The sequence below is a fragment of the Pinus tabuliformis genome, chromosome 9 (assembly GCF_031772625.1).
Source record: "Pinus tabuliformis cultivar Carrire ecotype Pingquan chromosome 9, CPIR1, whole genome shotgun sequence".
Classification (NCBI taxonomy): Eukaryota; Viridiplantae; Streptophyta; class Pinopsida; order Pinales; family Pinaceae; genus Pinus; species Pinus tabuliformis.
This window is the reverse complement of record NC_142307.1, coordinates 1188934484-1188951456: the sequence shown is the minus strand read 5'-3', so window position 1 is coordinate 1188951456 and position 16973 is coordinate 1188934484. Positions and strand designations below refer to the sequence as shown.

Here is a 16973-nt window from a genome sequence, read left to right as displayed (position 1 = left end):
GATTTTAGGACCAACAAGATAGCAGCATCAGAAGAAGCTAGGGAAATTGTAGAGGTGATCGCCAAAGAGGCCGCGCAGGCCCTGACCATAGAAGATGCCCCTGAAGGCACAGGGATTGTGGTGGAAATCATTAAATCACCATGCATGTCAAGGCCGAAGAAAGACAAACAGCCAATGATTCTGGTGTGTGTGTCCCTTTGAAACCCGCTGCGCACCAGATTAACGATGGAGGAGAAAGGGAAAGCAGTTAACTTGGAAACCAATGAGGAGGAGGAAGACCTAGAGGACCTCATAATTGAAGAAGATGAGGATAAGGGAATGGAGGAAGAAACTAAGCTCGCCCACCCTCCAACAAAGCTACCCACATATATCCCCCCACAGAAGGGGAAGGAAAAAGTGCCCAAGGACCTCGACGAGAGTAAGAGCTCTCTCCAGACTCCGCTCGTCTCAAACAACTTCATCTTTGACGGCACACACCTGGGGCAAGTCCCAAACTTGATATTGAAAGATTGGGATCTTGTTGACCACTAGAGGTTCCCTCATATAGATATTGTGCAGCTCATGAAGCCCAAGCAGCACAGGAGCTAGCCGAGAAGGCGCGCGAGGGCCAGAAGTTGCCTTCACATGGGCAGGAGAAAGAAATGGAAACAATGGAAGAGGAAGGTGGTGTGGACCCACAAACAATGTCAACACTATTGAAGTTCCAGCGCCTGAGCGAGCGGATGGGGCCGCGCAAAAAGGTGAAAGTATCCAAGTTTTCGATCGACCCAATCACCCTTACTGAGGGTGATCTAGATGACATAGGCGAGATGATGCGTGACGTCACCATCGAGGCCCTCCAGAACTTCACGGAGGAGAACCAGATTGTGTTTGGGGCCCTTTGAGCATAGATTTAGGAGTTGCAGGTGCGCACTCCTTAGGTTGGTACTCTTTCAACCAACCTCGCAATAGGGACAATTGCAGCCGAGAAAATGCTACATGCTCAGACAACCAACACAATAGTGTTGCCGGAAGGGGCACTGGTTACAATAAATGAGGCCAACAAGCCAACAGTTAGTGTACTCAAAGGGATAGGGATCAACATGGTTGCGCTCCTGCGGGAGACGCTATATGTTCTATAGGATGGGACTACTGCAGAACTGTGGGCTAGGGAGAGTCGCGTGTTACAAGTGCTGAGCGAGCAAAAGATCAACATGGAGCAGTTGAGCTTGTAGCATGATGAGGTTGTGTCATAGAATATGTAGATGGTATAGGTACTGGAAGAAGCCTATCAGATGGTCCCTGAGCTAGCCATCCTAGCAGATGCACCAGTAGAAGTGCACATCCACAGACTAGCAGCAGGGGTCCATGAGGCGCGAGAAGAAATGGCCAAGGTTCAATTAGAGCTGAACCTTCAGATAATAGAGCTGTGGTTGAAGGCATAGCCGTCCACCCATCCAGAAGTTAGAGAATAGCACGTCAACTCTATTACATCAGGGATGGATGAGATCAGCAGTGCAGTAAGGGACTGCACCAAAATGTTGGAAGAGTCATTCGAGGTCCTCACCAATCTGCAAGAGGACCCTAACATCTAGTGCTTAGAGACAGAGGCACATGAGCTCCAGCAGCAGTACGATAGTGTCAAAGGGACCGCGTAGACGGTGACCCTCACTTAGAGGCTCGTACGAATGCAACAAGACAAAGCGCTGAAAGAGAAAGTGTATGCAACATGGCATAGAGAAGCGGTGTTGAAGACACGCATTTAGCCTTAGATTAACGAGGCCTTCGTCATTACAACAACAGTTGAAGGCAAGCTAGCACAAATTTAGGGGGTGCAGGAACAGATCCAGGGAAGTAATTCCGACACCATGGTCTCAGAACAACATGTATAGGAGATTCAGCAGGTAGTCGCTCAGTGCATTGTCGACCTTGCAGCTGTTCGAGCAGAGTTACAAGGCCTCTGTGCGAAGATCTCTGCACCAAAAGAGTGACTCGAGGGTGAGTCACGATGTTTGTGTTGGGGGCCTATTGGGCGTGGAATCTCCCTAAGCATGTTTTGGGGCTTAAAGCGCAAGTTTTAAATAATTCCACTGTAAAGACTCTGTGATTTGTGGGTGCAGAGTGTGAAGTCATAGTAGAGTCATAGGGTTGTTCGCCCTTTTTTTTGTAATGTAATGTTAGTTTGAAAGATCTACCCATGGTCCACGGACCATGGGATTGTATAAATAGAGAAAGGCTCTAAGTGTAGAAAGAGCAATCTAAGCATGATGAGTCTAAGGGATTGATGAAGCATTGAGTGGAAGTGTAAGTCATGTCTTTGGGTTGTAGAATAAGAGAAGGCTCTGTAGCTGAGTGCACAAAAGCCTAGTAGTCTGCAGCTGAGTGCGCAGACCCCTACAACTGAGTGCGCAGGGTCAATCGAGTCTGTAAGCGTTGGAAGTATTAATAAAGAGAAGTTTTACCATATTTATGTGTATCTTTTCCTATTTATGTGTTACTGGGTATGAATTACAAGTTTACTAGTTAGTTGTTGCGTGAACTCATATGAATGTGCTATATAGATAAATATAACATAAGGCATCCATTTACACAAAGATAACTAACTGGTGTAAGAAGATAAGTAAGATCTTGGGTGTGACTTAAGGAAATAGTGCAAAGCACTGCTCCAGCAACGTGGAAGCCCCACAACCCCTGGTTAGGTTTGCACGAAGGCAATATTTCAGTGCGCGAAGGCCAGGTAAGTGCGCGAAGTAACCTGCATGAAGGGACTCACAGTTGGACCAAATCGAACCTGTAGACATCTCAAGGGTGCGGAAACCTAGTTCCAGCACCACCCATACTAATTTGGGTGAGACCTTAGTCCATGCTTCAAGGACTGTTGCTGAAAGGGCTAGTAGTACAGGGATTTCTTTGGCTAATTAGCTCCGAACTTGGGTCAGGCCCTAACAAGCCAACATATGCAATGAGCCAAAATGAATAAGAAGTATCAAGTGATACTTCACCAAACCCTGGATTATGGTCATCTATGCAATGAGCCAAAACTTTTGAATATTCCCATGTTGTTTAATCAATGCAATGCTCATTCCTTTAACATTCTGTATTTTTTAATTCTTGCATGTTGGAAAAAAAAAATATGAAAGAAGCGATTATGTGAGAATTTCTTTAGTTGAAAAACTGAAATATAGGTCTATGACATGTTTATGTTATGTTATAGCTACAAGAACAAATATCTATTAATAGCAGAAGATGGAAATGAAGCCATTGAAAAATTTCTTTGTCACCATCCTGAAATGGAACACAAAGTTGGAAGTGGCATTCATCATATTTTGGTACATAACATATTATGTTCTTCCGACTTATTTTAAACTTATTGGAACTTGTTTGAGAAAGGATTCTTAGGACTACATTATATTATAGAGAATGAAAAAACTACTACAAGATATATTTTGCAAAGGAAAATAACAAATCTTAGGTAGTTAACTGTTATATTATCATCTTATCTGTACATATTTCATTCTACACAGGGCTATATCTCAATAATTATAGCTGGTTTTATTGGATTATATATATATATATGTCAAACAAATCATAACATATAAAAATTATGGAAGTCAAAGGATAAGGTAAGGTGTGATTCTATCATTAGAACGTTTATGGCAACAAGCCAACACAATTTTAGTGTGATTTGACTTAGACATATCTGATCTGCCTATATGTATCTAAATTATTTTTTGTTGTAATACTTGGCTCATCATTGCAACTCTAATGGAAACTCTTATTATTTGATGATATTTTTTGAGGATCTGTCATTTGTTGGATCTTTCTCCTAAACTATTATCCCAATCTGATTCTTTAACTTTTTTCTTGCTACTAGCATTCCAACCATTGGCATCTGACTGAGGAAGACTAGGATTATTTTCCATAGTACTAATTGGCTCATTATTCCAACTGTTCCAACTCTCATTATTCGATGCTCCTTTTTTGTAATTCCTACTTGGTTGATATTCCATCCTATATGTTACCCCAATTTAATCCTTTATATATTAGAACTAGTGTTCCAACCATTAGCATATGACTGGATAAGATTAGAATTATTTTTCATGGTACTAGTTAGCTCAATATTCCAACCACCCTTCCAACCCTCATTATTTGATGCTCTTGTCCTTAGTAATTGATGATAGGTTGAAATTCCACTCCAATTATTAAATTGTTCTCCATCACTACATTTTCAGCATTTTAATCTCCACCCCAACTTGATTTTATGTTTGATGTTGCATGTTCTAGGTTCCAACCCTCATTACATAGAACTTTTGGGAGAATATGCTCCTCACTTTGTTTTTTTTCACTGTAGCCATTATCTCAATATGATCCATTTTCCATTGTCGTGGAAGTAGTGTTCCAACCATTGGCTTGTCACTGTTGTTCAATATTTAATCCATCCATGTTGATAGAGAGATTATCATCCCAACCACTCTTATCCCTTTCTTCTGAATTTAAAGTCAAACATCCCCAACCATTTTTCTGGATTGGAGATTTATCCTAGGATTTCCATTTAGATGTCATAACTCTTTTGGAATTGTCCTCTTGAACTAGTGAATTTACAACACGATTCTCAAAATTAGGATGCTCCTTGAAACCAAAGCTATCATCTAAAGGTCTACTGAAATATGAAAAGTTTCCCTTTTCATCTTTCAGGGCATCAACATCCATCGCAAGACATAAGATTGATGGCATCATTTCTTTTTTACTTGGTGCCCTGCCTAATATTTTGAAAATTTCACAGACATCTAGTTGTCTATGTTGGTAAATCAAAGGTTCCTTTACCTCCTGCATATAAATAAAATGAAGTTATCATTTCCCCTGGTCTCCATGCCTCATCCTGAGAGATAATTCTATGTAAAGATTCATAATTAAGGATGTTTTATTAACTACAGCTCAAGTTTCCAACCAAAACATTTTCTTGTGTAGAGTTGAACATATTTTAATGCAATGATCAACAAATGAAGAAATTACATATAAATAAAAAACACATAATATATTTGAATAGAAAATATAAACCAAAAATGGTTTTACTAGGAGAGATATTTTCTTGGACTCCTTTTGTAGCAACATAAAAAAACTTGGATGAAAGGCTTTCTTCAACATCATTTGAGAATTGTTCAAATCACTACTGATGAATGTACAAACAAGTAGCGAAAATTTTGAAAATTACCCCATAAAATTTCCAAATATGAGCACATCTGCCTCAAGAACATATGTGACTACACGAGAAAAGGGATCCTTCACACCTTTTTTGGCTGCTCTCTCAAAGCATTTAATGGGTGTTTACATATTCATATTTAAGTTTCTACATGGATCTTGATGATATTGCTAAGCGTAAAGAGTGTGACTAGATCAAGCCCTTGTACAAGGAAGGATTTCAATCATTAACTTCATCACATTATATATTGGTGTCCACTATTTTAGCAAATTCACTTTACTTGTAGCTACTTAGACTTAAAAGGACTAGATTTGGCCACTATAAGCTTGCCTTTAGGCACTTGATTCTCTTATATGATAGTGAGTGATTTATGGAAGCAACTAAGGATACATATCACATCAGATAGAGATGGTTCTTCTACAATGCAAGACACTATTATTGATCCTTATTTTTGGGCATAGGTTAAGTATGTTTTGTTGTTCACCAAGCCAATTTATAACATGATTTTCTTTGCAAATTTAGATCAACCAATGATTGGGTTGGTTTATGAACAAATGGACACCATGATAGGCCAACTTAAGGAAATTATTTAGTTGAGAGATGTAAAACTGTGTGACTATATTCTAAATAGAGGTGGAAGAACGGTGGGTGAAGCAAAATTTCCACTTGATTCCTTAGGATATGTCCTTACACCAAAATTATTTGCTACATCATGATTGGAAACATTATAGGGTAAAGAGAAATCCAACATGGATCCAAAGGCTGAATTTGATTACATGTAAGCAGTAGAAAATCTTGTCCCTAATGAAGAGTGTGATATCATACAACAACAATTGAGGAGAGTCATGAATATTCAAAGACTATTGTTGTGCCCATTAAACTAGAGATTTGAAGAAGATGAATTCTCTTAGTGGTGGAACATGTATTTTGGGTTTTCACTACAATTGTAGTGTTTAGTGAAACGGGGACTTTCATGGGTTCTGAACACTTGAAACAATTTACTAGGTACAAAATCCCATTATAGTAGAAGAGGCTGAGATGAAGAAATAAGCTAAGAACAATTCACATTTGTATAATGGAAAACTGCTAAATCTCTCCAGGTTTTATGTTTTGCAAATTTAAGTTTATATTGGGCCAATATGCAAGAATTTATGGTACTAGGGCTATAGTGTTTTTGAGGAAAACTAGAAACGAGGGGTGTGATTTAGATAAACCCCCTACATATTTTTTTCTTTGAATTTTCTTGACCCAGACTAAAAAAATTATGATTTTATTAACTTGTTATCCAGTTTGGTTGCAACTTTCCTTTAATATAATCATTACTCATTTGGGTTTAAAAGAAAAAAGTTATTCTAGTGACCCAGTTAACGTCTGTGCATCTTATTTAACCCTAATATGGGCAGCAAAAATGTGTTTCTACAACCAATGCAAATGATATGTAGGGAAAAGTAGGAAATGAAGTCTTTCAAGTAGTGATCTAAATATATGTGTAAGCAGATCTCCAAAATTCCATCTATTTTGCATATGATATTTCAAGTCTTCTTCTTTTGTAGCATTATAATTTATGTGTTGTACTTGATGGAAACCCACTTGTAGCAAAACAACTCACTTGTATATGGTAACTAGATGAATCTACAGAAGATATATCAGATGTGACAGAGTGCAAATGAAAGATCACAGTATAGCAGGTAAACAACAAATAATTATAGATCAGTCTTCACTGAATGAAGAAAGAGAGGTATACGTAGGTTCACCATTGACCAAGCCGCATATACATGCAGGTTCACTGTATACAAGTCGTATATACGTACACACGCACTTTCACAAAAGTAAAAGCGTGTATACCTTGGAAAACTAAGTTTTTGGTCCGAAGTATTTGGTCCATGGTACTTTGATCCATGGTATTGGTCCAAGGTATCTGGTCCAAGGTATTGACCCTAGGTATTTGGTCCAAGGTATTGGTCCTAAGTGGTTTTGGTCCACGGTATTGAGAAAGGCCTAAAACTATAAAAGGAGGAGAAGATCAATAGGCCAAGTTGTGCAAGTACCGAATATCTAATGAAGTGTGAGATCTAGTATGCAAGCTATTGGGTTATGGTGCATTGCTAGATCTGATCCAAGGATGAACCTTAGCGGATGATGAGGAACCAGATCTAATGATGGATCAACATCTTAAGGCGTAAAATGAACTATCATTATGTGTTTTTGCTCATGATTATTCTAGATCTGAATACTGACGCATATATTATTCTGTAAATGATATGATCTGGGTATAACTCAAGTCTGGAATAGCTACAGAATTATGAATTAATATTTGTAGATGTATACACTGGTTGGATTTGAGAAAAGCGCGTATACACGCAGGTTTGACACATGAAAGTAGCGTATATCTTACAAAACATGTTTTAGTTTCTGTTGTTTTCTGTTGCAGAGTTCTGGGTTCTGGTTACTGTAGTCTAGTGACAGTATTCTGAATGATTAGATTGATGGGTTGTCAAAGTGATTTATTAGTGCGGTTGTGGTTGGTTCAAAAGGTGATTGGTTGATGCAGATATATTTGATGATTGAATTACACTTATGATGAACACTGGCTATGTCACAGAAGATTGGGGCACCTAAGCTTTTCTAAAATAAGAAAAGCATGCAGATTCCAGGCTGTTCGTGATCTTCCTGATATAAGCATTCTTGAAAATAAAATATGCAAATCATGTCAATTCGGTAAGAAAACAAGATATCACTTCGTTGAAAAGGAAGGGTCAGCTAGTAAGCCTCTTGAACTTGTTCATACTAATTTATGTGGACCATCAAGGAAAAATTCACCTTGTGCAGAAGAATACTTTATATTATTCATTGATGATTTTTCCAAAATGTGTTGGATAGGTCTTCTAAAGCATAAAGACGAAGCATTTGAAAAATTCAAAGCCTTAAAAGCTTTGGTTGAAAATGAATCATATCGCAAAATCAAATGCCTCAAATTTGATCGAGGAGGGGAATTTACCTCGGATGAATTCTTTGACTTTTGTGAACAACATGGAATAAAAAGGCAGTTCACCACCGCAAGGAATCCTCAGCAAAATGGAGTGGTAGAAAGGATGAACAGAACTGTTCAACAAATGGCTCGAGCTATGCTAGATGAATCTGGAACTCCTGCAACCTTCTGGGGTGAAGCTACATTCACCGGTGTCACTATTCTCAACCAAGCAAATGTTTGGGTAAACAGAACTCAAACTCCACATGAACTTTGGTATGGTAAGACTCCTACTATAAAATAATTCAAAGTTTTTGGAAGCAAATGTTACATCAAAAGAACTGATGAAAAACTTGGTAAGTTTAAACTCAGAGCAGATGAAGGTATTCTTCTTGGTTACTCTTCCCGAATTAAAGGATATAAATGTTATAATAAAAGACTTGGGTAAATGATTGAAAGTATTGATGTTGTTGTTGATGAAACATGAAAAAATCCAAAACAGATAAAAACTGAAGATTATTACAATGAAGAAGATGAGGATTATCTTCCCACATCAAATCACACTAATTCTGAAGAAGAAACCAATGAAGCACCAAAAGAAGAGATAACGGTAGAAGAAAATACTCTGTCCAGGTATGTTCAGAAAAATCATCTAGAAACTCAAATTTTAGGTGAGAAAGAGGTAGGAGTGCAGACAAGAAGAACTATTGCAGAAGCTTCAAGCTATCTAGCATTACTATCTTCCACCGAACCTCAAAATGTAAATGAAGCATGCAAAGATGATTGAATGAAGAACTTGAGCAAATTGAAAAGAATAATACTTGGGAATTAGTTCCTAGCCTCATGATAAGAATATCATAGGAACTAAATGGATATTCAAAAGCAAGCTGAATGAAAATGGAGAAGTTATTAGAAACAAGGCCAGACTTGTTTGTAAAGGATATGCTCAACAAGAAGGTATAGATTTTGAAGAAACTTTTGCACCTGTTGCTAGACTTGAAGCCATAAGGATGTTTCTTGATCATTCTAGTTTTTAGAAGTTCAAAGTATACCAAATGGATGTAAAATCTGCCTTCCTTAATGGAGACTTAGAAGAAGAAGTCTATATTGAACAACCAGAAGGATTCATTCTTGGAAATGATGCAAAACTTGTATGTAGACTCAGAAAGGCTCTCTATGGTCTAAAACAGGCTCCAAGGGCCTGGTATTATGGCCTAGACAAATATCTCCACCAACAGGCTTTTTCCAAGGGGTCAGCAAATAACAATTTATATACAAAGATTGACACTGATAAATTGCTAATAATTGTTGTCTACATTGATGATATCATTTTTGGTAGCAATGAATAATCCATGAGTCATAATTTTTCTTCAGTAATGCAGCAAGAATTTGAAATTTCCTTGCTTAGTGAGCTTACCTATTTTCTTGGTCTACAAGTCCAACAAAATAAAGATGGTATTTTTCTTTCACAAACTAAATATCTCAAACAGATCTTGAAAAAGTACGGCATGGAAGATTCTAAACCAGTATGTACCCCAATGATAACAAGATGTAGTCTCAGCTCAAATGATGAATCAATAGCAGTACATCAACCAACTTATAGATACATGATTGGCAGTTTGCTTTATCTAACAAATGTCTAACCTGACATCATCCATGTTGTAGGAATAGTTGGAAGATTCCAAGAAAATCCAAAGGAATCACACCTTCAGGCAGTCAAAAGGATTTTCCAATATCTTCAAGCAACACAGAACTTTGGTTTATGGTATCCTAGAGATACAAATCTTACTCTTCATGCATATACAGATGCAGATTGTGCAGGAAGTGTTGATGACAGAAATCACAAGCGGTGGTGCATTCTATATGGGTTCCAGGTTAGTGTCTTGGTTTAGCAAGAAAGAAAGTTCAATTGCATTATCTACAGCTGAAGCAGAATATGTGGCTGATGCATCTTGTTGCACACAACTACATTGGATGATGCAAACATTGCAAGACTTTCAGATCACTTCTACTCCACCCAACTCCATTCTATGTGATAATACAAGTGCCATCAGTGTTTCAAAGAATCCATTCATGCACTCCAAGACCAAGCACATACCTATCAAATATCATTTTCTACGTGAACAAGTGCTTGAACAAAAGGTCAAATTGGAGTATGTTCCCTCCAAAGAACAGGTTGTTGATATATTAACTAAACCACTACCCAGAGAGACATTTGAATATCTCAGACAGAAGTTGGGAGTAGTTGCTACATCATCCTGCTGTTAAAATCCATTTTTTTGTGAAAGGTTGTTATACACAAGTTTCATGAAGTATATTCGTGTATATACGCTACTTTCTATGGGCACAGTCACGTATATGTTGGTTTGAGGAAAAGTAGTGGCCCAAACTCAGGAGAAAGGGGTATGATATGGTTCAGTAAATTATTTGCTTTGTTTGATGATGGTTACAATCTTCTATTGACATGTGGAAATATGTTGGTTCTCATAAGTTGTTAATAACTTGATGTATATCTGATTAATAATGATGCCTTGATAATTCTTCTGATATATGCAAAGATCAGATCTGATAGTGAACATCTGGAACAAGTTCAAGGGGAGCATATGCTTCTAATAATGCATTGTTGGCATTATCTTATAAGGTCTTGGTACAGATCCACATAGTTGTTTTGAATCAGGTGACTCTTTTTTATGGGCATATACAGGTTGATGGTCTAGATGTTGTTCACAGATGCTTATGGAGCAGATCATACATGGTGTATGATAGTTGATAATGACTATCATGGTCTTGTTTAGACTTTTGGTCTTTGTTATAAATATCATTCACTGTAAAGATCATATCAAAACCCATGATGTAATAATTTGTCTCTATCTGTTGTAGTCTTTTGATGAGTCCCTTATGATCATATGATGTAATTTGTACCCCCACTATGCAAGGCAAGAATGATGTAATAATTGTTATATTTAAGTCATGTATAAACAATTGGTATATCCCCACTTGGTTGGATGGATGATTCAAGTTTGGTATATCCCCACTTGGTTGGGAGAATGGATGTATGTATGAGTCTTTGGTGATAGGGAGGTCAAACTCACTCAGTTGAGTTATAGAGGTCAGGTCCTTTTTGCTTGAAAATCTTTGCAGACTCTGCATGTGCTCAGGGGGAGCAAGGATTATACAATACATCTCAACATGAACAAAGGGGGAGTTCAATCAGAGAATTCAGCATGTGCCTAGGGGGAGTATGATCAATATTCAACTATTGAAAGTCATCTTCATCAGCCCTTTGCCCTTGATGTCAAAGGGGGAGAGTGACTTGGTATTGTTGTTGCCATCAAGTCCAAAGGGGGAGATTGTTGGCATTATAATGTATGTGTTGTACTTGATGGCAACCCACTTGTAACAGAGAAACTCACTTGTATATGGTAACTAGATGAATCTACAAAAGATATATCAGATGTGACAGAGTGCAAATGAAAGATCACAGTATAGCAGGTAAACAACAAAGAATTACAGATCAGTCTTCACAGCATGAAGAAAGAGAGGTATACGTAGGTTCACCATTGACCAAGCCACGTATACACACAGGTTCACTGTATACAAGCCTTGTATACATACACATGCACTTTTGCAAAAGGAAAAGCGCGTATACCTTGGAAAACTAAGTTTTTGGTCTGAAGTATTTGGTCCATGGTATTGGTCCAAGGTATCTGGTTTGAGGTATTGACCCTAGGTATGTGGTCCAAGGTATTGGTCCTAAGTGGTTTTGGTCCATGGTATTGACAAAGGCCTAAAATTATAAAAGGAGGAGAAGATTAATAGGCCAAGGTGTGCAAGTATCGAATATCTGATGAAGTGTGAGATCTAGTATGCAAGCTATTGGGTTATGGTGCATTGTTGGATCTGATCCAAGGATGAACCTTAGTGGATGATGAGGAACCAGATCTAATGATGGATTGGGATCTTAAGGCGTAAAATGAACTAGCATTATGTGTTTTTTCTCATGATTATTCTAGATCTGAATACTGACACATATATTATTTTGTAAATGATATGATCTGGGTATAACTAATGTCTGGAATAGCTACAGAATTATGAATTAATATTTGCAAATGTATACGCTGGTTGGCTTTGAGAAAAGTGTGTATACACGTAGGTTCGACACATGAAAGTAGCATATACCTTATAAAATATGTTTTAGTTGCTGTTGTTTGCTGTTGCAAAGTTCTAGCTTTTGGTTTGGGTTCTGGTTATTGTAGTCTGGTGACAGTATTCTGAATGATCAGATTGATGGGTTGTCAAAGTGATTGATTGATTCGATTGTGGTTGGTTCAAAAGGTGACTTGTTGATGCAGATATATTTGATGATTGAATTAAACTTATGATGTTGTTGATGGATCCAGTCTGAAAATTTATGAAACGTGGTCACTGGAAGAAGAAAGAAGGTCGTAGACTTCTGTAGGTCAGCACCTATGTACTAGTAAACATATCAGCTAGTACAAAAGCTAGAGGGTTATAGCTCCCTTCCAGTAGAAGCTAGAGAACGAGAGAAGCTTGTAGCCTTCTATAGGTAGAAGCCTGCGTACTAGTATAAGTCTGCACCAATACAAAAATTGTAAATAGATTTTCTTATTATTAAAAGAAGACAAAAATGACAGCAGTAGGTGGTTTTCACCCACATTGGGTTTCCACCTTATATCTTGTTGTTCATGTGTGTTGCTTATATGTGATGCTTTATTCTACTTTTACTGCACTATCTAATGAATTCCTGATATACTGGTTAAAATTCAATGCATGATACTTTGAGTAAATCAAAATATCTCTGCATATACGCTGGTTGCCTTAAGTACAGTTGCGTATACACGCTAGTTCACTTAGCTGAAGTAGTGTATGCAAATCAGTTTTTCAAAATTAAATTATTGATCTAATAATATTGATTCATCCCCCCTCTCAGTATTATTTCTAACATTCTTCACCTTGGAGAGATACATATGATTTTAGTTGTTTTACCTTCTAATTGCCAGTTGGATGTCACAAGTGAGCTAGATGTAATCTGAGGGTTACTTAGAGAGCAAACTATGCCACTAAAATATTCTTTCCCATAGTTAATAATACAAGTATTTTGCAAACTTTCAATTTGGGTCATTGTGTAATTGCTTGAATGATTCTATTTAATCATTTCAACATTTTTAAGAAATACGCAAACCACATTTTTCATTCCCACTAGATGAATTATTATGATTTTATAATTTGTTTATAAATTTATTTTGTAAATGCACAGGTGAAATTTGATGAAGAAGGTAAAGCGAATGGGGTGACATCAGAAGGTGAAACTACCAGATGTAAAAAAGTTGTTTGTGATCCATCATATCTACCTAATAAGGTAATTTTACTTCCATGATATGAAACTTAAGAGATATTTTGTCGTAAAATATTCCTATGTCATGCTACCTAACATGTTTTCTTGAGTCAGGTTAAGAAGATAGGTAAGGTTTCTCGAGCATTTTGTATCATGAGCCACCCCATTTACACTTGATCATTTTTTTATTTTTTTATTAGAAGATAGTTGTAGTATATTATTATGTCATGCTACCAAACATGTTGTTCTTTTGTGTCAGGTTAAGATGATATGTAAGGTTTCTCGAGCAATTTTCATCATGAACCACCCCATTCCAAATACAAATGATTCACAATCACTATAGATTATTTTTCCTCAAAAGCAAGTTGGATGCAAATATGATATGTATATCATCTGATTCATATTTTGTCTTTTAAAAAATAATATTTTTTTGTGATTTTATCAATGAGCATGAGGAATTCATATTTTTCCCTCATTACAGACCATAGTTTCTCAATAAAAAGGTTCAAAATTTATGGATGAGATACATGTAAATGCATCAATGTAGATTTATGATTGCATATTACAGGTTTTTACAGTACCCTCTACTTTGTAATTTACATGAATTTTCTTCACCTTTCATTTTGTAGGTATGTATTTTGTTGTTCCCATTCACATAATGTTTCTCCCAAAGGAAAATACATTTCATTTTATTCAAGAGAAATAGAGATTGACCAACCTAAGAAAGAATTACAACCAAGATTAAATTTGCTTGGAGCAGTTGATGAGATGTTTTTTGACACTTATGATATATATGAACCTATTAATGAACCATCTCTTGACAATTGCTTCATATCAAAAGTAAATGGTATTCCCATATTTTCTTTGATTTTTGCATTTATGTATGGATAGCTTGCTATTATCAAGTCTAGGAAGGTACCATAATGTAGAGATTTTTTTCTTGCAGAGCTATGATGCAACCACACATTTTGAGACAACAGTTCAAGATGTGCTTTCTATGTACACAAAAATCACAAGAAAGGTAGAGTTACTATCTATTTACACTCAATCATTTTTATTTTATTCTTTTGCGGGTTTATTTTAGTTGTTGCCCTTAACAATATTGATTTTTTTGCCTACCCTTAATGCCTATTCTTTGCTTTTTTCTTCTATCTCTTTTGTTTTAGCAGGTATTGGATCTAAGTGTCAAACACAGTGTTGTGAATGCAACATACAATTCATTTATATTGTTTCAAGCTTGATTGTCTTCCATAATAATGTTAGGCTACATCCATCTTCTAGATATGGTCAAAAGTGACCTCATATGTCACTGGAATATTTCTTTGAATTTGTGAAGCTTATTTCTGTATCAAATTATTGACATACATTCTCAATTAGTTACCCCAATGCCTAGTGAGTGTTAGAATCAAGTTGAGTCTTTTTGTGAGTAAATGTCAATGGTCTCTTTTGAATATTTAATCTACATTCTTTTCTTGCAATAATTTATATTGTAAAAGTAGTTTTCAATGTATGCAAATTTTGAATTTCTATGTACGGGTGCATACTATATATACCTACAAATAAGTAATTATGCATGTCAAACAAGATCAGTGATTCATATAGCATTATTGTAGTCATTTGTATAACATAACTTGTTCTTATCATGTGCATATTTTAGATATCACATTGTGATCTAGGATTACCTTTTTTTAATAATATCTAATTTCTTAAACCATGTTCACACTTCATGAAATTGCAAACTTTATTACCTCTTAATTTCTGATAGAATCATTACTGTACTGTCTATTCTTTGCACGCCTTCCATGTTTTAGGTACTCCCTTTCTTGTTTGTTTTTGTTCCATGTTTCATTAGCTCTTGAAGGTTGCATACTAAATTCCTAAGGTATTCTTTTCTATGATGATGTTTATTTTCTTTGTTTATATAGGTAATCTGGCCAAATAGTGACCACTATCACCAAACTGAAGATAATTTGTTCAGGTTTCTTGATTTTCCATGGAAAAATGGCATTGATATTGCCGATGTTGAGGTATATGTCATATAAATCCTTTATAGTCTACTTTAGTTTACATTCCAATATTCATCATCCTTCATGTCTTATACTCTGCATTGTATCTCCTTTCATTTTCAAACGAGGAAATCAATATTTATGGTAATAGGCAATAATTGAAGAAAAAAACGAACAATCCACTAGAGTGACAAATGCAGAGAGAGAGAGTGATGAGAAAAAGTCTAGTGATACTCATAAATTCAATAGCGTGCATGAGACACACATACAAATTGATGGTCAAGTCTTTAGAGTTGGTGAATTCACCTACAATGCATTGACAATAAAATGATAATGTTTTGAAGTGAAGAACCAATATTTCACGTGTAAATTGTAGTCCAACCAATATTGAATTGGAAACTCATATTGTAATACTCAGCATTTCATATAATATAATTTATGTGGTTGAAATTATTTATAGTTGTACTTTCTATTATTCAGTATTATAATTAACATATGTAACTTTGTCTTTTCATATTAGATGAACATGCACTTTGTATGACATTTTTTTTCTAATTTAATTGCAAAAAACATACTAATTAATTTATGTTGATTAATAATGAACACATAAAATCGATCCAAAAGTACTAAATTAGTAGTTTATATTGATTAATGATGAACACAAAGAAGATGAATACACAATCACTGAATTAGTTGTTTATATTGATTATTAATGAAAGTAGGTGAAATGAATATAAACTACTAAATAGGTAGTTTATATAAAGGGAGACCAAGAGGACTGATGGAACCGGCGCGCTCTGCAGCTAACCGCGAGGGTTTCGGTTAGGGCACTCTGAAACCCTACCTCTTCAACCTGCAAACTACTCTCAGCAACTGTTTCGTCCTGCTTACCTGGCCCGACTTTTCAGGTTACAACTGTCGTTTTCAGCATGGATCCGGTTACTGTCGGTGATGTTATGGACACGGAGGAGGAAATCGATTATACCGAAGACCCGCTCTCCTCTCAGGTTATTTTCGACCGCCCATCCTTCGCATCGTCATCTGCTGGTCCTGGCCCTCTGCAATCCGAGGCGCACCTTTCCCCGGTGGTCTCTATCCCGGTCCCCCCCCTACTTGTTTACCTGAAGGCGTTGTTCCCTCTGAATCCGCTGGTCTGGATCTTCCCCCTCTTTCTCCGGGGACCCTCCGCTTCTTATCATCGGTCATACCCCCATCGCCTCCCTTTGAATCGCGTCCCCTGTCATCCTCCATCCCGGCTCCATCCTCATCGGGTCCACCTCCTCCATCGACGGCTGGCTTTTCTGCGCTTCTCCATTCTCCCTCGGGATGTTTTGAAACCCCCACTGTCAAAGTCAGCTCCTCCAGGTCGAACCCTCAAGACTGCTCCCCGGACCCCTTGGTTAATCACCCTTCTGTGCCGCGCACGGGGAAAAAAAGAACAAAGTGTGTCAAATCTACTTCCAA

General features: G+C 36.9%; 1 pseudogene; it reads left to right on the top strand.

Moving 5' to 3' along the window:
• Nucleotides 1–971: 971 nt before the first annotated feature.
• On the top strand, nt 972–14744 carry LOC149152811 (guanosine nucleotide diphosphate dissociation inhibitor 1-like; annotated as a pseudogene).
• The last annotated feature ends 2229 nt before the right edge of the window (nt 14745–16973 follow it).